This window comes from Agrilus planipennis, unplaced genomic scaffold (assembly GCF_000699045.2).
Source record: "Agrilus planipennis isolate EAB-ADULT unplaced genomic scaffold, Apla_2.0 scaffold298, whole genome shotgun sequence".
Lineage (NCBI taxonomy): Eukaryota > Metazoa > Arthropoda > Insecta > Coleoptera > Buprestidae > Agrilus > Agrilus planipennis.
Genome location: NW_020440081.1, coordinates 118,676 through 142,458, shown reverse-complemented (window position 1 = coordinate 142,458; position 23,783 = coordinate 118,676). Strand labels below are relative to the sequence as shown.

The 23,783-nt window shown below is 35.1% G+C and overlaps 1 protein-coding gene across 1 annotated transcript in view; it reads left to right on the top strand.

Moving 5' to 3' along the window:
• LOC108741239 (poly(rC)-binding protein 3) overlaps positions 1–23,783 on the top strand; it is a 225,937-nt gene that overhangs the window by 99,376 nt on the left and 102,778 nt on the right. The window lies entirely within an intron of this gene.

Genomic DNA, 23,783 nt, shown 5'->3' with positions numbered 1-23,783 from the left:
TATTTAAAAAATGAGCAAATGCCTGCAAGATTTTCTTAAAAGATATTTTATAATTAAGTAAATGTAGAAAATTAAATAGGTACTTTAAAAAAGTATTTATTTAAAAAAAGTATTTTGAAAATACGTATTTTGCATTTAGCATTTAAAATACAAAATGGAAATCTATTTGGTATTTTACATTTGAAATAACAAATCAAAAAAGTATTTGCTTTATCTATTTAAATACTTTTAAAAAACCATTTTGCACATCTCTATATATAATACATATATCAACTTGAACGTACTCATTACGTATAATAGGTATAATTGTACCTTGGAAGTCCTTATCGAGGAGAGCAACTTTAAGGAACCATATCTTAAAATAGCGCCCATTGAGACTTGGTTTACATGTCGAGAACTACCAGAATTCAAAGTTTCCATGAATTTGACACAGGGCCATTTTCCGTAAGGATCTAATGAGCTCCTTTCAGTTATAAAAGTTATCAGCGTCCTTCACTGAAGAGAATTATTTGTTGTATACTTTGGGTAATGATCTACTTTCTCGCTTTTTACAGTTTGATTGTTGTGAGAAAATAAATTTTAAGAGTTCTTTCTGGTATTCTCACTTTACACGCCAAATTAATTGCGAGCAAACTATTTTATATAAATGAAAACGATGTTGATTTAAATATTTAATAGTCAACACTTAACTTAACTTACACGTAGAATTAAAATAAACTAAAATAAAATTAAATGTAAAAGTATAAAGTAGGCTCTATGATTGAAAGTGAATTATTTTGTCTTGTTTGATACTCTTATCGATACTGTCTTGTTTGTTGCTTTGTTGATACTGTTATCGATACTGTTTAAAATGTGAAAAATAAAAACTTTTGGGTGTTTCATTCGCGTCAGCCACTAATGCTGGTGGGCGGGCAGTCCTGCCGGACTACATCCTGAAGGTAGGGCGGAAGGCCCTCTTCAGCCTGCTTTCAGGAATCGTGGGAATGGGTGGGTGGCGGTTCGGGTGAGAAAGATGAGACGGACGAAATGAAGACAGAAGAGAGTGAAAGATTATCTGTGGAATATTACTGCCTCAGCATTTGCCTAAGTGATNCGTTTTGCTTTCAGCAAGAATCAAGGATCAAAATATTTTTTTTTTGTGTTTGCAGTGTTACTCAACTAAATGCTCACAACTAGAATACTCACAATAATGCTCACACGAGCCATTCGTGAGAAAAAGATCAGGTTTAGCTAAATAACAAAATGAATAATAAAACTGAATTTGTATACAAATAGAAAATAAAACCTAAAATTTCCGACAATATTAAAATTAGTATGCAAAATAAAATAAAACATAGTATTGTAAAGATGCAACACAGTTGTATAAGAGTTTATCAGTAGTTTTAGTTGCTTAGTTTGGAATACAGGAGTGATGCCCATTTTCCTTAATGTATTAGTACTCTGAAGTTATTGTTAATGTTTATCTGCAGTTTATGCTGTACAGAAAATGCTTAGGTTTTTAAAATATCGTTTTTGATGCTCGAAACGATGACTGACTACATGACAAAACTGTTTGGCTTAGTGCAGATCATGAGATCGGAAGAGACGATGTGAGAAGACGCACAGAAATATTCGCAGTTGGGATGTCAGTTAGAATTTTTTAACCCTTCTTACTTCATAACCCCAACTAATATTATATTTCGCTTTTGTGAAAGTGACTTTGTTTGTCACCATTTCACGTCTTAACTACTCAACTCATCATCATAAAATTTTGTACACACATCCTCAGGGTACAGAAAAAAAATGTTCCCGAGGGATACAAAAATTAGTTTTACAACTCATTTCAAACGGTTAGAGATATGACCTTCAGGAAACTTGAGCGAATAGAATGCATACACACTAGGCGTGAGCAAGACAGATATAATAAAGCATAGTCACCAGAAATTCCACAAAGCATTAAGAAGCCTAAGACGCATTTCGTCACCCAAGATGTCATATTCAGTTAGAGATGTTTTATTAACTAAATTTGTACAGTAATCAGTACAGTACAGTACAGCATCTAATTGATACTCTTGTACGACAGAAATGGTTTGAATTTTATCACGGCGTAGTTGAGCATGTCTGTATTGGTCATATACGTAAATTGTTCGGAATTATCAAGAAGGATAATATTTACTGTCATTCTACGCAAAGAGTATGTTTAACCTAAAAAAAATAGATACTTTAGTAAGGACTGCAGGACAAAATCAAATTATTGTATTTTGTTATTCAGAACAAGACACAACAAATGTAATGTTAGAAGAATTTTTGTAGAGTAACAACGACAATTTTTCCTTATTAATTTGAGGTTATCTGTACTTAGTGGTAAAATTAATTGAAAAATTCGTTATCTTCAAAATTATTATTTAATCCTGAAATTAAATAAAGATAATACTAACTAAAATCCACAAATTAACGATAATAATAATAATGTAAGTAATGTATGGTGTCAACTAATTTTACGTAAGTAGATTAGTACGGGTTCGGGTACAGCATTATCTTCGTCTTTAGTCACATTTCATAATTAGTAACATTAACCGTTATACGTCCTGGGTCGCAAAGCAAATTAGTTCCAACAGAAGGACCGCTATGAGCTGTAAAATGAGGAACACCATCTCCGAAAGGTCAATAATTCAGCAGCAAACTTCCAAGAGCGCAGCCATAAAATTATTAAATCACTGCAGTCTCAAAGGCCTTTGTACATAAAACATCCATTAGACTCCAGTCGCGAATACGATTAATTAAATAATTAATTAATTACATTACTTTGCAGAATAAATGTTACACTTCCATTGGTTTGGGTTTATAAAAGTTCTCTATCAAAAATTAATCAATAATGTTCCTTTGGTGTTCTTCACCCGCGTTACAGTATCTCACTCGCTCATATTTTAATATCAAAGAAGGCATCCCCTGACTTTTTTATTAGGTATACAAAGAGTCCGAAAGGCTAAACGATGGAAATCTAAGAAATCGTAGTGTCAGTGAATTGAGATGTTTAGGAGATCAAAGCTTTTCTGTCCATGTTTCGCACCTGTACAGCGCCGTGCTGCAAAGATACACCTTTAACAATCTTTTTCAAATTTTTAAATTAACCGTTCGCGAGCATGGAAGTGACTTTCTTTCATTGAAGACGACTCGACCCTTCACTATCCTTTGCTTTATATCCCTACTACTCCTTCCGTCTTGACTTATCTGACTTAGCTACCTAGATACCTAAAATCAGCCACTTCTAATTTTTCGTCTCCAATCTTTATATTCGCTCTTTCCCTACTTTTTCTTTCTTTATTTTTCTTCCCTCGCATACCAGTCTTTTTGTTTAACTTTTATTTACTTTCATACAGTACTGTTTTGTCAATACCGCTTCCATTTTATTTAAAAAAAATCAAATCTAAGCATACTAATCTGTTGCCCCTGTATATCTATCTCTACAGTTGTACTGTCTTTAATGATGTTGATCGCTTTTGTGTGAATAACTTTCTACTTTCCTTCGCATTACAATTCCTACTCCCGAATTATCTTTCACCGATCTTGTATGTATTATTCTAAAGTCTCCACTCCAGGGGTCTCCAGCTTCGGGCCAACGGACTTCACTAATACTTACTATATCTAATTCTAATCTATTCATCTCTATTTTCAAATTTTCCAATTTCCCTACTTGCCTCATTGTTCTAACATTCAACGCTCCGACTCGTGAAATATTGCACCTACCCCTATTGCACTTATTGATAATATCCCCCGAGGTACTAGTTTACATCCGGAGTGCTTTACCCCAAAAGACGCCATCATTTAATTTCAGAATATGGTGGTTTCCCGTTGCCTTCCACATCGCAGTATTGTGCATCAGAGTGCCATACCGATCCTCGTGATCTCTGCCACCCTGAGTACTGAAAGAGCTGCTGCCCTCTTTCAGGGACTTGTCTTAATCTGGTTTGTCTTTAAGAATCCCCTCATTATGTTTAACCTATAGACCGGCTCCTTAAATAATCGAAACTCGTAAGCCGATCCACCCACTCGGATCAGTCAAGAAATATATAGGTGTTAAAATATTAAATGATTCTTTTTGATTTTATTCTTTATCTTGCATTGAAAAAATTATACAAAACAAAAAAAAAATAAAATGTACAAATTTCACTCTTTTTATTTATACAAAACTACTCTACGCACAATTACGATGCGAGCATATTTAGAGAGCGACAACGACGTCCAATTTAGAGGTAAATTTTAAATTAAGCAAGATATAATAGCTGCCTATCTTTCAACTTATTATGTTTCTATTATCGATGGTCCTGATTTATGGTACGATTACAATTAACGAGAAATCGAGAGTTATTCTCACATTAAATCATTCTAAATCGACAATCAAGTGACAATACGTCGCTATCAGGAAGTCTGTTCTCAACTTCATTCGTAACAATAACGATGTCGTTAAGTTGCAAGCACTCGCTATTATGAGTAGGTGGTGGGGATATTCAAACAACCCATCTACATATGTTTTTCTCCATTGTTTTTACTTATTTTTTGTGGAGCTCAATAACTCAATTAAAATAATAATAATTATCCAATAAGTTAATATAGTACTTCGGAAGTAATGTTTGCGTAAGTCGCCTCTACATGCATCACAAATCATTCTACAAAACGATTGGCTACATGACTCTACCTAGTTTAGGATACCTTTCAGTGAAACAGGAGATATTTTCACATAGACATGGTAGAAAAAATATATTCTGCACTTTTACCAAATTATTTATTTTCTCACGTGGGATATGAGAAGTAGGAATATCTGTATGTGATACAAAAACTCAAAGATTCATCGTGGCACTTTCCACCTGACGAAAAGTACACAAATGCATCAAGTAAAATCATCTAGAGAGATGTTTACGTAGTGAGGTATCGAGAGCGTTTAGTAAATTTTATGCTGATGATGATGAGAATGATGAAGATATCGCGTGTTAAACTTCACAGGCAGATATTCGAGAACTTACTATTGTAAGGGGAATATCAGCACACGCGTTAAATTAATAAGGCGTGTTGTTTAATTCTGATGTGGAAGGTAGAATAATGTAATTCTTGCAGCGAAGTCGACTTAATTGATATATATTTACAATTATTTACCGAGTATCTCCAACTAATTATTAATTATGATTGTACAAGTGCAAGTGCTGGTCTTAGTTCAAGTGCTCCTTGTTGAAAAAAAAACTTGGGTGTTTCATTCCCACCAGCCAGTAATGCTGGTGGGCGGGCAGTCCCTCCGAACTACGCCGAAAGGTAGGGCGGAAGGCCCTCTTCAGCCTCCTTTCAGGAATCATGGGAATGGGTGGGTGGTGGTTCGGGTGAGAAAGATGAGACGGACGAAATAAAGACAGAAGAGAGTGAAAGATTATGTGTGGAATATTACTGCCTCAGCATTTGCCTAAGTGATCCAAGGAAACCACAGAAAAACTTGGACCAAGGTAGACGGACCGGGAATCGAACCGGCATCCTCCCGAATGCTAAGCAATGGTCTAATATCTAGGAAACTAGGAACAAATGCCAAGGGTGTGGCGAATGTCACCATTGGTGATTAACCCTTTAAAACAACTCTGCGGAGACGTACAAAGCGGGGCTTTGAAACTCAAAAATGTTGAAAGAGGGATGTTTACAATCTGTGAAATATCTACATCAAAAAATCAACAAACGGCACTTTCTAAACGGTGAACTCATAAAATAAACATCCCATAATAAAAATGAAACTGTATTAGGGATCGTAAAGGATCCTTTCTAAACCGTTACCTCCATAAACTAATTTAACCATTTTATCTAGCCATCCTCGAAGGGTCTAGTATCAAATAAACACAACGCCGCCTTGTAGGTTTGCAAAGTATTAAAAAAACTGCATTTATGACCTGCGTCAAAAAGAACGGTCTTGACTCTGAACATCGCGGATAGAGAGGGTTAGAAATGAAGACGTATTAGAAAGAACATGAGAATAGAGGATTCTATGAAGGTCAATATGAAATAGGCAAAATGGGTTGATGGGACACCTTCTCAGGCATGAAGGTTAAGGTTGAATTTTAAATAGTTAAGGATGTGGGATGTTTTAGCTTTAAGGAAATGCGAAGATTAGTTCAGGATAGGAAAGAGTGGAAGTGCGTGTCCAAGTTTTAGAACTGACGACCTTATGACGATGATGAATAAATTTTGTTTATTAAACAAACTCATTCAAAATATTCTACGTTTATTCTACTTGCATGAACACACCTATTACCAAACTTGAATGCTGTACATTGATGGGCTCTACTACTGGATTGGAAGTGAATATCGGTATTCGCTTTTTCTAATAAACATACATGGGTTCGATTTCTAATCTTTATTTTAGTGTTTGGTAAAATTATAGCCAACTAATAGTTTTTAGTGGATCCAGTAAAGTTTCGGTTAATTTGAAATTAGGAAATATTTGAGCTTGATGGCCTTAGTTGACGATTTAGAAGCAGAAACAGGAGTAAAGAGGAACAAAGGTGGACCATGAGTAGATGACGTATGTGGAATATTCTAGTTGTGTGAAGACTGGATCAGGATAAGAGACAGTGGAAGTGCGTGAACTATGGTTTGATCTCGTTGTGTGTTCTGATGTTGAAGTGATTAAAAATTAAATTAAATAATAGAATGCGGAATAAAATGATAAGAAACTTTAATAAAACAAGAACGAAAAATGAAGACTAGAGTTAAGAAGGTAGAATGGTTAAGTTGAAGTTAGGAAGGATTAGTCAGAACTGATTTTAGTTTTTGAAAACAGATTGTAAGAAGGGTGATAAGGAGGACTTGGAAATAAGTTAATTAAAGTAGGGAACCAATAAGATACTAGTAAAATCTGGAAATGTAGTTTGGAAGAGATACTGAGAAGTTAAGTTTGAACCCAAATCACCGAAGAAAGTAGGGATTATAGACGTCATGCAGTTAGTATGTAGAGTTAAATTGTTAAAAGAGATGATAGGAAAGTACGTAGACAATTAAATAGTCGTTTAGATGAAGAATAGATATAGAGCAAGTATAGAAATAGAATTATAAGAAAAGAATATTTACACAATACTAATACAACAATATAGAAATTCCAAACACACAAATACAAGTAATAAAGTTTTCACAGACATACCAAAAAATATACAACCACACACTTAGTACTTAACTCTAAAAAAAATAAATTGTTTTCTTAAAAACTATCAAATCGCCACAATGGTAATGATGCTGATGAAGAAACTGTTTACTAGCATTACGATATTTTTAATTTTAAGGTGTTTGTATCATACCGGTGTTTACTTGGCGAAGAACTGAAACCTACGGAAACTTTTAGTCCCTGTCTAACACATTACTTGGGTGTTATCGAGTTAATCTCTCCTTAATTGGATTTTCCGGCATGATTATACTGTTTCATAATTAAAATAGCAACGCAAACATTTGCGAAAATAGTTGGTAGGTTCTCGGGGTAAATGGGAACAATCGTATGCTAAAACAACCTCAGTGCTCTCCGTATAATTGCGATGTACTGTAAAATAATGGAAAACTTGTTTTTACGTCATCGGGCATAGTGTATATCTATGAATCAATCCTGCAAGACTTAAACTAGGAAATAATTATAAACTCACTTTAAAATTCAATTTAGAATCAAAAGTTGTGAAAATATGCATTCTGTTTATTTTGAAATAGAACCGAAGCTGATAATGAAGTAAACATTTTATTAATTGGAAAATGTGCACGTTCGATCATGTTAGAAATTTTTATAAATTCACAAAAGATCAATTATAAAAATCACCCTGTATAATGTATTACTGTCCGAAATCAAAATGCGGCCATTTAATCTTTAATTTACTTCCTAAGGATAAGTTGTCCTAATTGAATTTTAAATCAGGGTTATCTTTCCAACAACATCCTAACCTTTATAAGAAATGACAGAAAATCATGCAGGTCGGCAACCTCTTTATTAAATTTATAATAATTGTCGCCCTTGCGATGTCCCAATGTAGTCGAAGTCGGTGATGTAGTTCTGTCCGATGGAGTAACCCTGATGAAGATTATAGACTACCTGAAACAGCAGGTGTTTGCCACCCTTAGGCCCCAGCTAAATATGCTGGCATTCTATGCAATGCTTATCTTTACGTTGACAATCTATGTGTAAAGATTGGACGCCTTTGTGCCGATATTACCACATCTTTACCGAGACTTAGGTCACTGCTGTATACGGCAGGTCAAGGACTGGACTACTGCCCTTATTAACACACGCCATCCACAGGTACACTACCACTCCAGGCATATCTAGCTAGATCTGCTGTGGACTACCTGACGCACAGCATTTACACTCCACCCGATGGTGTCTCCGACCCGTCGGCCGTTCACCTTGCACTTCTACAGGCCTTACATTTCAACAATAACAACACCAACGTTTAAAATACATAATGTGTACAATAACCAACATTCCCAATATTATCAAATATTTATTGCCCTTACGGCACCTTGCTCTCTCACCAGAAAAAAAACTTTTGGGTATTTCACTCCCACCAGCCACTAATGCTGATGGGCCGGCAGTCCCTTCGGACTACGCCGGAATGTAGAGCGAAATGCCCTCTTTAACCTCCTTTCAGGAATCGTAAGATTGGGAGGGTGGTGGTCGGGTGAGAACGATGAGACGGACGAAATAAAGACAGAAGAGAATGAAAGATTATCTGTGGAGTATCACTGCCCCAGCATTTGCCTAAGTGATCCAAGAAAACCACAGAAAAACTTGAATCAAGCCAGACGGGCCCGCCGTCCTCCCGAATGCTAAGCAATGGTCTAAACCTCTGGATCCTTATAGCGCTTTACACATCCTTACACCCAAACTGCCACTTCACTACTGTCCACTTAAAAGCTGTCTCTTTATATGGAAAGTTTGTACAGATCAGTGACCATTAAAATAAAGTCTTTTTATAAATATTTAATTCAGTAACTCACCACAGTTGTTATGTAAATCTAGCGGCTTGGTAGAAATTTTACTAATTAAAAATTCATAATAGGTAGGCACGTACTTATCTTTCATTATGTTATTCTGAATTCTACTTGGTCTGCTGCAGAGTATCGTGGCAATCCAACGTTCTCCGAATAAAATCAAAATTCTTCGTAATAACAGTAAACGCGTTTAAAAGCATTTTATTGTCGAGATTATGTTTACACACGTATCCTAACTTTAATTCGATGAAAGTCTGGGTTGATACGTACTCGTGATCGAGTAAAACAAATTCCATTGAATACGTGACCTGCTCTCTGAACAGACAGCGGCATATTCTCATTTCGTTTCTCTACATTTCGATCTTATTCATAATTTACTATTTGTGTGTCACTTGTCACCCTAACAGCTACTTTGAAAGACATTTCTTTAGAGTTACAATTTTTACATAAATAAATCAATTTCGTTTTTGCTGTTTACTAATCACAAACGTTTTCAGGTATAAAAGCGAATATTATCTATGGTCTATGATATTCATAGACCAACTAGGTTAAGTATTTTAACATAGCCAGAGTGAAGGAATTTTCAAAATTAGTCCAGTAGATTTTGAATTTAACTCTGGCATATAAACAAACATACTTTCAGTCCTTGTTTATAGCAGTCAGGATTTAAATCCATATGAAAAGTATTTAAATCCAAGTAGTCTATTTTAAAAGGCTAGCTAACAAACCTAACCTATTCTAACCGGTAATGAATTCCATTACTGCCATCTTACTAACACTAACCAATTTGTTTAGTATTATATCTTGACGATTTTAGTAATAAAATGCTGACCGAAATTTAATTAATGTATTGACAAAAAGGTATTACAATACTGATCTTATCGGTTTAAATAGTGACTGTTTAATTTATTGGCTGCGGAGGCGTAGATTGGCCAAACATATTTGTTTATGAAATTTCGACTTGTAAAGACAAACAAAAGAAAATATACTTCATTCGTTTTATCTTTACCTACCTTAACCTTGTGATTTTCACCTAATTGGACATAATGCATTTATTCGGTTGGTAAGAATCATAAAGATACCAAGGGTAAAGATAACACAAATGAAGTGAGCGTTGTGGTAATTTTGACCTTTCATAAAATTATCTTGGGTTAGGTGAGGATTGGATTAGGTAAGGTTACGAAATGTGGGATAGGGTTCTTGTTGAGATAAGATTGTTAGTATCGATGGCTCTTGTGGTAAATCTGATTTGTGTGTCATTAATTCGTGTAGGGATCAATGTAATTTTGATGATATCGTATAGTGTACTGGAGTAAATGTGACTAACTAGCTTAAACATACGATCTCTAACCTCTTGTCCTGCATGTTTTAGAATTTCCCCCTGTATCCCATCTACACATGGCGCCTTATTATTCTTTAAGTTTTCTAATGCTACATCGAACTCTTCTCTCATTATGGGATAGCCTAGCTCATCTATCTCCACACTATCTTCCTTCTCCAATATATCTCCTAACTCATGGCCTGCGTATAGGCTCTCTATATATTCTTCCCACCTATCTGTCTTTTCCTCATTTTCTATCATGGTGTTTAAATTATTATTTTTTACCAATATTTTTATAGTTAACAATAATTAATAATAAGTACATTTTTGTACAAGTATATGAATGTATACAATAAAATATATAAGACTAAATTGTAATTCTCATTTCATTCCATTTGTCCCGCTTTGTCTCAATGAAAATGTGGTCACTTTGCTGTAGTGTTGACAACGTGACCGCTGCTGACACTTATATATAGTATAACCTTCGTCCATGTTGTTAACGTAGTACCTACTCTATTGAAGATTCAGCTGTAGTTGCCGGCGAAACATCTGGATCTAGAAGTTCATTTAGTCCACTAAGCTTTAACCCAAATCTACCAAAACTGAATGATTTAGGTGCCACAGGTATGGATATAACTAATGGGTGCATGTCATCAAACACTCACAATAAGATTACGTACCTCCACAACTGTTCTAATCACCAAATCTACAATTACGTATTCACGTTTACAAGCAGCCATTTAGAAAGAAAATTTATATCAGGTTGAAATTCAATCACGCCAGCTATACAATTCAAATAGTTTCGGATAGGATAAATGAAGGGGTATTAGAAGGAATAGGTGAACAGAGGACTCTATAGAAGCCAATAAGAAATAGACGAGATAGGTTGGTAGGACACCTTCTCAGGCATAGAGGTCTAGTCAGAGACATACGAGGGTGGATTGATAAGTTTCCGGCCTGACCAAGAAAAACAAGGTTTTTAAAAATTTTTTTTTTTTATTTCTCAACATAATCTCCTCCAAGGCTGATACATTTCTCATAGCGGTGTTCCAGTCTATTAATGCCATCTCTATAGACTGATTCGTCAAGCTCCTNCCTCATTAATTTGAGGTAGCGTGTAGTGGGTAAAAAATTCAGAAATGAATTTTCAGAATAATATTTCATATTAAACTAACTCACTTCTAAAAGATATCTAAATTATATGTATGTTTAATCATAGTATATTCAGTATATAGTTACATTAGTTCGACGGATCGTTAACCTTGTAGGTCGGTTGGTCGTGGTTGTTGTTGTCACCTCTCGTAGTTTAGTGGTCAGAACATTGGTGCGTAAAGCCAAAGGTCCCGGGTTCGATTCCCGACGGGGGTGTGACAACAGCAACAATTTTTCCCTCATTAATTTGAGGTAGCGTGTAGTGGGTAAAAAATTCAGAAATGAATTTTCAGAATAATATTTCATATTAAACTAACTCACTTCTAAAAGATATCTAAATTATATGTATGTTTAATCATAGTATATTCAGTATATAGTTACATTAGTTCGACGGATCGTTAACCTTGTAGGTCGGTTGGTCGTGGTTGTTGTTGTCACCTCTCGTAGTTTAGTGGTCAGAACATTGGTGCGTAAAGCCAAAGGTCCCGGGTTCGATTCCCGACGGGGGTGTGACAACAGCAACAATTTTTCCCTCATTAATTTGAGGTAGCGTGTAGTGGGTAAAAAATTCAGAAATGAATTTTCAGAATAATATTTCATATTAAACTAACTCACTTCTAAAAGATATCTAAATTATATGTATGTTTAATCATAGTATATTCAGTATATAGTTACATTAGTTCGACGGATCGTTAACCTTGTAGGTCGGTTGGTCGTGGTTGCTGTTGTCACCTCTTGTAGTTTAGTGGTCAGAACATTGGTGCGTAAAGCCAAAGGTCCCGGGTTCGATTCCCGGCGGGGTGTGACAACATCAAAACAATTTTTCCTTCATTAATTTGAGGTAGTTTGTAGTGGGTAAATAAAAAATCGAAAAAATGATTTCAAATTAATATTACAGATTGAATTACTGTTAAGTTACTTAAGGATGCCGAATGTTTCTACTTTTAGGGAAATGCGAAAATTAGCTGAAGATAGGGAAGGGTGAAGATGTGTCCAATCAGTCTTAAGACTGACGATCTTATGATGATAAATTATGAAGCTTGAAAATAGCAAAAGACCGAGTACTGGCTATTTACCCTGTTCAAGTTTTCATTTAACACCTTACCTTGTTATTTCCCGCAAACTTTTTAAGGTTCCGTACCTCAAAAGGATCACTTGTCCGTCTGTCTATTTGTCAAGTTTCTTTTTAACAGGAACGCGTAGAGGTCACAGGTCTGCTATCATTTGGACCTGTGAAAACGATCAAAGTTCTAAGTAAACGCAATTAAAAGTTGTGGTCGTTTATGCCGCATATTTTGACACTCTCCACGGAATCAATAACACAGGTCTGCGATAAAAAAGTTTTTTGTATAAATTTATCGTAAGCATGTAAATGTTGGTCTATATTTTGCAAATATAAACTTTGTTTTAACGTATCACGTCACATTTTTTTTGTACACTTTCTAATACNGAGATTTGCATCGTTGGCGTATGTGCTCTCGGGCCCTGTGGTGAACTGTTCTTGGTGGGTGTCAGGGTGTCCTGTTCATCTCATGAGTTGTTTAGTTATTTTCCAGAGAGATTCTTCTGTGTTTATGTTCTCAATTTTATTATACTATTGGGTGAGGCGGTGTTCTTTTAGTTCGTTCTTGACTCTCGATTAGTTAGGTTGTTGAGCAATGTCTTTAAGCTTGGATTGATATTCCTGTAATATTATTTCTTGATTTTGTTTTTTTGCTTGATGATTCCTTTGATCGTGTGCGGGACGTAGTGTCCTGAGTTGGCCGTTTTCCCTTTCGTAGCTTTTTGTAGTGAATGTGTGGATTGCTATGTCAATGTCCTGCGGTGTGCTATTAGTTGGTGTAGTGATTAGTAGTTCTTCTTTGTCTTTGTTCCAGGCGTTCCGGGAGATGATCAGACGAAAGTTCGTATTCTGCAAATCTTGTGAAGAATGCTGATATGTTTTTAATTAGCGTTATTTCTATCGGTTCTTCTGGAGCGTCTAGTTTGTCAGCGATATCTTCTAGTAATATTCTTTTTGGGTTTGATGTTTTGCAGTTCCAGTCTCCGGCGACTGTTGTTAGGTCGGCCGAGTTTGTAAATTGTTGTATATCCCTTTCTTCAGGCATTTTATTTGGTAGGGAGTATGTTGCGAAAAAGTTCATTTTTTTGTTGTTCGGGTAGATTGATATTCCAGTTGATTCCAGTGCGTCAGTTACGACGGCAGGTAGGAAAATGCAGTTGTATTGGATGTGTTATTTGATTAGGCTAGCAGTGTCTCTTCCTCTTTCTACCTTCTTGTTTGTTCTGTATGTGATGAAGTTCCTGACTTTGAGGGGACTTCCTGATTCCAGGTGGGTCATTTTGTGGTCATTTAGGAAGTACGTTAGTTCGTTGTTAATACCGTTGGCGTTCCAAAAGGCAATTGTTAGTGGTTTGTTGTTGCTGTGTGTATTCATTTTTGATTGTTGAATAGTCGTAGGATTTGTTGATTTTTAATTACGAAGTTCATTTTTTCTTCTTCTGTTAATTTGGTGCTGGAAAACTGTATGAGGAGTCTGCGAGGATGGTGGCCAGCTCTTGGTTGCTAGATTTGGTTTACTGTTCAGTTGTTGGTAACGGCGTTGATTTTCCTTGTGAATTTTGGAGTGATTATAGCGATTTGTCCCGTGCGTTTATCTGGGTTTTCGGTTGTCGATTTTCTTGAAGTTGGGGTTGTTGGGGCATTTCCAGTATGTTGATAGGTGTTCTTCTCCCCAGACGCGCACTTGGGAGATGTTGTCTTTGGTTTCGAACAGAGGTGGATCGAGTGCTCCTCTCTGCATTTCGTTGTATATAAGATCTGGCATCTGTGGCATTGGATGATGTCGGTGCGTAGGCGTAAGGGTTGTTATTGACAGTCCGCAGCAACTGGTCAAGTCGTACAGGGATTTATGCCGTCGGTCGATCTCCTAGTTAAGGCCCGTTTCTTCCTTTCATTCTTAGTATTCTTTGTGCAGGATAGCCCTTTTGCAGATCCTCTTGTATTTCGCTTTTTGTGAGTTCTACCGTTACTCCTCTGAGTATCTACTATTTAGAGGTTTTATCACTTTTTATGTCGTGTGGAATTCCGTTTCGTGTTTCTTTAAAGTGTGGCGAATTTTGTGGAAATCGTTGACTGTGCAGGGCTCGATTTGTACCCCTGATGTTACCAGTTTTGCTTTGTCGTATCTGATGTTCTCGTTGTTAATCAACAGATTGGTGCATTTCTACGTTTAACATCACTAGTTCAGGGAGGCAGCTACCCCCCCCTCTTTCGGTACATCCGTGAGGTTATAATTAGTCTAAATTGCCTTGATAATATGCCGGTTATGTGTTGAAGTGTTAAGACAGTGGACTTATGGTAAATCAAAATCATTGTTATTCGGTATTTCTATGTCCAAATTAGAATGCAATTGGAAGTCGGAGTGAAAAATGTCAATTAATACGAGTTTGAATGATCTCGAAAAAATATTGCTTCCACAACTTTACTTTAAACTTTGTTTGATCAAACAGTTTGTAAAGGCATTTCGACTTGACCAACGGTGATTATTTCATGTTTAGATATCGAGGACATGATCTACATAGGTTTTAAGCACATAAAAAAATCGTAAGGACACAAAAAATTACTTTTTAAGAAAAAAGTCAATTCAAAAATCACGTTTTATTTTGTTTATTTTCGATTTTTCCATGCTTTAAAATTGTCGGAGGTAACTTTAACTAACACCATCGGAAAGAGCATCGTTAAAAACATAGAAACATTGGTTATCGAATATTTTTTCGTCATACTCATTACGTAGGAAGGGTTCAAATGGTAATGTATTCCCTGAGCATTTATGGGTTAATGTGACGTGGTATATACCATATAAATATCGTTTTCTATTACTTTTAAGACAATTACGACAAACAACAATTTAAGAAAAAACTTTAAAAAAAAAAAATTCGCAGACCTGTGTAATTATATGGTACTTCCCGTTAACCTAGAATCATAAAATTTGGCAAGAAGTAATGTTGTGCAGTACAATCACAGTACAGCGAAAAATCTGAAAACCGTAAATTTTTAGTTACTTCATTTTGTAAGGAATCTTAAAACTTGGACGATGTTTTCATTTTCCTTCACCGCTTTTCGAATGTTCCAGTTGTAGATTGGGCATTAGTAATTATTAACAACAATCACTTTGAGCGTTCAACTAAGTAGTGTAAATTGTGAAATTTTATCATATTATTAGAACCACTCATCTCGCGTTGACAATACTCACATTAGAAGTAATAGTGAAACATGTATTGGTAAGGAAAATGTTTAGTGGTAACTAGGATGCGTTTCTTTTTTAGTTTATTTAATACAGATATTAGATAATTCGTGAATAAGAAATGTTTTGGTATTTCTGCCGATTCTATTTATTTTAAGAGAAGGCAATTGTAGGCAGATGAATATAGAAAGTCGATTTGTTTAAATTGCAGGAACATCGGGAATGTGCGAGTATTGTATTTTAAACCATAGTAGTCCAATATCATACGTCTACGACAGGTAAAGACAGGTAAGTATATAGGTAACCATTGGCAACAACCCGCTTTCATTCGCTTCCCTCCAGTACTCACCTCTCTACGAGGTTGCCAAGCAACAAGAGTATGGTGCCGTCAACAGAACCGTATTACGCTATCTCTCTCGTAAACATCGATTAGTGAAATTCTCTTGACTGATGACGTGGCCCTTTTATGTAGATAAATAGACTAAATACAGCTTTCATTTACATAAAGGAGAATCGGTAGATCAATTCATATGAATATATGTAGTCCATTAATTTATAATTTCTGCCATTTTATATTCATGGATGTCGACTTTCAGATATCGTTTCCATTTTGTACACATAAATTCGAATATTTATTAAAAAATATAAATATCTTAATTCTAAATAAAGCTATGCTGTATTTATCTTATTATCATAATAAGATTGGTCGCTAAGTAATATGTTGAATCAGATTTCTGCAAGTTTTCATTTAACACCTTACCTTGTTATTTCCCGCAAACTTTTTAAGGTTCCGTACCTCAAAAGGAAAAATGGGACTCTTTACAGGATCATTTTATCATCCGCCTGTGTGTCTGTCAAGATCATTTTTCTCATAAACGCGTGAAGGTATCAAGTTGAAATTAATACGAAATACTCAAGTCTGCAGTCCCTTGGAGCTCAGAATAAAACAAATTTCCACACTCGCAAGGGATTTAAAACCTATAGGGTACTTCTCGTTGACTCAGTGTCATGAAATTTGACACAAAATAATGCCTCATAACACAAATAAAGTAGAAAATCTGAAAACCGTGAATTTGCAGTTACATCTCAAAAACAACTGATTGCTGGGACGAACAAACTATTTACATACCTCCAAGATTGTAAGAAACCTTCGCCAGAATTTTTTATATTTCCTAAACTTATATCTTTTTCCGCAAAATTGAAAAAACCAATTAATAAATATGATAACAAATGTTCCTCACTTAGCTATGTCTTTTGATGACAGGCCATTTCAATTGTCCAAAAAAAAATTTTTACTAACCTCTAGTGAAACTTTCTGCATGGCTTCTGTATCAAATAAGTTAATTCAGCTAGTTTTTGTGTCCAAAGGTGAATTTGGAATTTTAGTTTTTTTTTATCTACAGTTAGGTATAATATAGAAAATAATAATATGGTAATTATATATATATTTCTTGCGTAGGTATACGTTTCTTATTAAAACACAGACCAACGATTGAAAAATCTTTTCCAACTTAGCTAATTTCTGTGTAATTTGGTATGCTGCAAATTTGTTATCACCCATCAATTTCTCACATTTCAATATAAAAGTAAATTTTATTTATTTACTTTTATCCACCACCATTATACATTTAGTTAAGTTTAATGAAACGATTTGCAAAAGCTTTGTCTAAAGATGGTGATTGTTTTCAATAATTGTGCNTAGAAAATACCACAAATGGCGCGGTAAACGCCATCTGTAGTACGATGCTATATTTTAGGATTACGTATGCTCCAACAAGGTCCTTTTAAATATATGGATATCTACCTGCTGGAACGAATCCCGGCGTAGCTAACCTCAACGTGATAGGCACGTTACCATAATCGAATAAAATAATTCGAAGTGGTCTGTATTCTGTCAAAACTGGAAGACGCGGATCGCGATTTCGACCTTTTTGGATCTCATCAGGGCGGCGCAAACAGCTCCGACAGAACACAGACCAATTTTGGAGCATACGTAATCCTAAAATATAGCATCGTACTACAGATGGCGTTTACAGCGCCATTTGTGCTATTTTCTAAAACGCGCTGTTAAGACAGCAGGTAAAAGTTGGTTTGTGTTCTGTCGGGCTGTCTGCGACGAGCTGATGAGATCCAAAAACATCGAAATCGCGATCCGCGTCTGGCAGTTTCGACAGAATACAGACCACTTCGAATTATTTTATTTAAAAAAACGGCATTACTTAACAAAAATTACAGGTAGCCACGACAACATTCGCTAGAGGTAATTCAGAATATTATGAGACTTGACTTTCAGTTACTCAGTGATAATACTCCGTCCATTCATTGATTTCTACCATCTTCTATGCCCAGGAAATATTGACCGTCATTGTTTGAAGTTGTACATACAGCGAGGCATACAAACAACCGAGTCAATGATATTTTGAAATACACTCTACACTTCAGTTGTTCTTCTCACTGTAACCTACGATGGGGTATTCCACCATACTCTAACTCAAACCTGTCCAACCTTTTTAACAGTTGAACGAAATTAACGATTAAAAAATCACTGGTAGACCATTGATTATTGACGCACTGACGGCTCCCATTTTTGTTACCTGCGCTTTTCAAAGTCTTGTTTTGTACAGCAAAAAAAAACATGTTAAAATTCAATTGTTGTTTATTAAATAAAATAATTTAAGAGCGCTAGAAATGTTGTGTTAGATATAAATGATGGGGATACCGTGGATAGGGAAAGTTATATTTAAAGGTATTTGAAATAATAATTGAGATATGTTGATGGGACACCTTCTCAGGCATGAAGGGTTTCTTAGAGATATATTAGAAGCAGAAACAGGATTTTAAGAGGGTCAGAGGTAGACTTAGATCAGATTACTATTTACAAACAGTTAAGGGTACAAGATGTTCTAGTTTTACGGAAATGCGGAGATTAGCTCAGGATAGGAAGGAGTGGAGGTGCGTGTTCAACCAGCCTTAGGACTGACGTCCCTATGATGATGATGATATTGAAATAATAAAATAAACAGCATCTACTACTAAACGGAGAAACACAATATTATATTTAAAAGAAATTATGAGTGCTGTCAGTACAGGGCAAAGTAGTATTACGTAGTTAGTATCAGCAATTTCTTATGCTGAAGTGTACGATGTGTTGCATACCTATTTACAAACAATTCCTTTAAATATAATGTAGCGACCACGAGCGTGATTGTGTGCGATCGGGCATACGTGTGTGTGAGCGGCTTATCGATTCGCCGACTAGCCGCGGGCGCTTTTCTTCATGTGCGCCGTATCTGTAAGCGTGTGTGTCGTACCTGCGTTCCGGGAAAGCAATGAAACCGTTCAAAGAAAACGAGACTTCTCTGGACGGCTGGAGAATGTTCCCGAAAGGAGGCAAGGGAGTATAAAAAGGAAGAGACGATCGCCGAAGTGGAGTAGAAATAAATTGACCGTTGCAGAAGTGAATCAAGAAATAAATTGACAGTGATAGAAGTGAAATAAATAGCACAGTGAATAGTAACATTAGAGTAAATAAATAGAATAATTACCGAAGTTTAGTAATAATTTAATAGTGTTTTTAAGTATAATAGTAATTAGTGTAAATAAATAGTTTTTGTCGTTGTGAGTCTTAAAATTTAATTTGTTATACCCACGAACATTACAATAATTTTTCAAACAATTTTTAAGTGATAAGAAAGTGATTAAACAATTTGTTCACAAAAGTGAATTTCGACCACTCGAAGCAATGGTAGTAACAGTTTCGAGCTCACAGTGACTGATGGGGGGGGGAAGAACTTGTTTTATGTTACAAAAATTTAAATCCAAAGAATTTATACAATCAATATGATTTGTGACATTGTTTTTGTCATAATAAATTTTCTATGCTAGGTTATTAGTTTACATAGTGAGTTGTGTTCGTTTTCGTATTTGCGTTCTAGCAAAATCATAAAGCGGAGGCAGACTTCGTTCAGCATAGTTAGAGGAGAGTCTGCTACTCGTAAAGTCCATTTTGAAACAAGCTGTTATAACTTTGTGACTAGCACTTCACTTAGATTATGGTGTGAATATTAGTTTCTTTGATTGGTATTTGATATGTCTTTTTGAAAATTATTAGTGCCTACCTATTTGTAAATTCACGTTAGAAAATTGTCAGACATGAATGCCCAAAGTGGACTCTCATCAACATTTGTTGTACAAGACGTTTCATAAGGACGATGTACGCTATATGCCTCTAGTATAAAACAATTTATGCATATTGTGCACGGCTATAAAATGTTGATGGTATCATTTGAAAAATGGACTGAATTCATCTTTTTATTCTCTCCAAAAACACCCATAAACCAAATTTCGTCAAAACCGTTACCTTTTTTGAGAACACGTTCATATAATATTTATTGGTCATTTAATAATGTAGGGTTTATCTGTGTCACTCAAAAAGATCATTGTTGACCAACTCATACATAAACGACGGGTTTAAAAACCCTTAAATTTCGTTGTCAACTTCAAGAAAATTTGTTATGCATCATACATCTTTTAGTATTGCTTTCTGCCAAATTACATGTCAGATGACCTGTTGTTTTCATTAAAAATACATAGAAACGGTTTTCATCAGAAATGGGAGAATAGGACCATTATAATATCTCCACCTTGCGAATTCGCGCTTATTAAATTATGGAAAATTATAGAACATCCGTTTGACCGATATTCGGATGCATATTTTGATATTGATCGCTGTCAAATAATTATCTATTGAAGGACTCATTTTCCTATTAAAAGTGCACAAAAACTGTTTCTTCCGAAAATGAGACTTCACCGAATCGAAGTCCTGACCCAAAGTACCTCTAAATTCTTTTGAAACCCTTAATGCCATTTTTTAAAAATTGATTATTTCGTATTATAGGAGAGTGGATCAAGTAATATAATCCAGGCTTATTATAAAAAGTTTACTAGTAATGAAAAAAAAATTTGAACATAACCTCTTTAAAATACTTATTTTTTCAATTGGTTTACATACTTTAGTCGTCGTTAAAATCGTGTGCTAATGCTTCCTTGAGTAACCCAAACATGTGATAAACATACAACAACAAATCTGGGTTGTAGGGTAGGTTTTGTAATGTTTTCCAACGAACATATTTCAATTTTTCGTTATTTCTTGCAGCTGTGTGTGACCGAGCGTTATCATGAAGAAGAATCACTCTTAGAGTAGGTATTGGTACGCATGTTCTGTGTTTTTTCGCTGAATGGCCAATTCGTTTTCACCGTCTGCTTAGTATCTCGCCAAAATTCTTTTTAACACACCGCAAGGCGGCTTGCTTTCTACATAACTCTCCTTATCGACTGATTCGCGATCACTTGAAAATCTTAGATGGTTCTTCAGTGAACTGTGCAGTCAGTCTACATAAAATTTTGACAGCCCCCCCCTCACATTTAATAATAATACGTGGCTTAGCGGACGTTGTACCTCTTGTGTAATGGGAGATTTGTAGTAAAACTACTTAGACGATTTTTAATATTATATTGAACACCTATTACATAAAACTTATTGGAATTATCAACTGTCGAACTATAACTGCTATAACTAATGCTAATACTCTAATAATAATTCATAATTAATTAATGCTTTCAACAACTAGTCGGGGGTTTTTATTATGTCGATTGATGACGTAGATTTTTGATTACAATTATAGGAAAAATTCATTATTCGTTGTTCACAAGAGAAATGGACTAAACGGATGTTAGTTATTTACAAATTAATTAATGATCATTTTGATAATGACATTATCTTATGACAATAGTAAATATTACTTGTGTACTTTAATGAAACTTTCTTCAGAAATATTTAGAATGGATTATGAAAGAACTACATAATAATTACAAATGAAATACACAATTATCTGTGCTAACAACCCAAAACTTGACATAAGTACAGAGTGTACATAACATGATGGTACATTACACCTGCTACTAACGGATAATCGACTTGGCGAGCCTTGAACTTCCTCTTCACATATTTTACTCATTATTATACATGCGGCAGTTTCTATATTATTTACCTCAGACCATCAAATCTACGCATAAAAAAAGTTACTTCTTCATGATAATTTTAGTGTCTAAATTATTACTGTAGATATTTTAATGGCTTATAACGACAGCATGTAAAGATAGGAGACGAAAGATTAGAAGAAGTGGCTTCAATAAAAAGAAGTCACTTCAGTGCTCGCGAACGATTCATTTAGAAATTCGAAAACGATTGTTAAAGGTGTATGTTTGGAGCGTGACGCTTTACGGGTGCGAAACATGGACGGTGGGCGCGGCGGAAAAGAAAAGATTAGAAGCGTTTCGAAATATTACTGGTGAATGATGAGGATACCATGGATAGAGAAAGTTAGAAATGAAGAGATATTAAAAAGAATAGGAGAACAGACGACTCTATGGAAGTCAGTAAGAAATAGGCGAGATAGGTTGGTAGAACACCTTCTCATGCATGAAGGGCTAGTCAGAGACATATTAGAGGTAGACCTAGATTAGATTACTGTTCGCAAATGCGAGGGTAGCAAGTTTTATTGTTTTCTTTTCTCTCAACTATCTTACACCTAACAAGTCTCGTGTTTTCACTGATTAACTTCTTCCAGAAAATCGAGGAGTGAAAGTTTTTTGTGATTAAATACTAGAAAATTATATAACTTAGGAGGCAGCTTTTTCTCCAGAAATATGGGTAGAGTTTTCGATACTAGTTTAATTTTTTGTTATAAAATAGACGTTAAGATATTAAAGTAGGGTTTGCAAGATTCTCATGCCGCCTCATTACATTTACCGTTCCCAATACCCATACAGGGTTTTCAAACTGGCTCAAAATCAGGCCATCACTAGATGCCGGTTTAAAATAATTGGCTGTCCATTGGCAACCATATAAGGTCCATCAATGGTTTATAGTCAATGATTGACCAAACTAACTGGGTCAATGTTGGCAATGAATGGGCAATGAATAAATTTTAATTTTTTATTAAAAGTTTGAAGGTAACACAAACATTATTCTATGGCCCTAATTTTACCTGAGAACTGTTTTGCTTTCTTCATTCCATCTCCAAACTTCTGAAGAATAATATTGTAGGGAGCACGAGTGTATTTGTGTGCGATCGGGCACACGTGTGCGTGAACGGCTTATCGATTCGCCGAATAGACGCGGGCGCCTTTCTTCATGTGCGCAGTATTTATAAATGTGTGTGTCGTGCCTGCGTTAAAAAGCACTCATATAGTTCAACGAAAAATAAACTATCCGGACGTTTTCCAGAATGTTCCCGATAGTAAACAAAAGAGTATTTAAAGGAAGAGGCGATCGCCGAGAGGAGAAGAAATAAATTGACCGTTGCAGAAGTGAATTCAGAAATAAATTGCCGGTGATAGAAGTGAAATAAATAGCGCAGTGAATAGTGTAAATAAGTAGAATAATTCATAACCTATGTTTAAAAGTGTTTTTAAGTTCTTTAATAATTAGTGTAAATAATTAGTTTTTGTGGTTATCAGTCTTAGAAGTAACTTTTGTTAAACTCACGAACATTACAATATCTGTAACAAGCAATTTTTGGAAATGTATTATATATTTCAGAAAGAGCGTTACAAAAATTGTATAAAACCAATACATACCTTTTGTAAAGGTATATAATAATATTGATACACGATTTCTATAGGAAACGAAGTCGAATTTCGTCTCGGCTGTTGCAAAGATTCTCCTCAGTCATTAGCCTCTAGATACTACCTTTTTTCTTCGTTTTTTTTTCCTGATATATCAGTTTGGCAGTATAGAGTTGACAATTTTCTTCATCACTTATCTGAATTAACAATTAAAGAAATTAAATCATTAGAACGTAATATGCACATAACGCTGGAAGAGAAAAGTTGCAGTATTGATTAAATACCTATGTGATTGTTGTAAAATCAAGTAAATAATTAATAGTAGCTACTTACTAAGTAAATATATAATTCATCAAATAGTATATTAAATATTTTTTAATTAATTACTTAATTCGAAGTGGTCTATCTATTCTATCGAAACTGCCAGACGCAGATCGCGATTTCGATCCTTTTGGATCTCA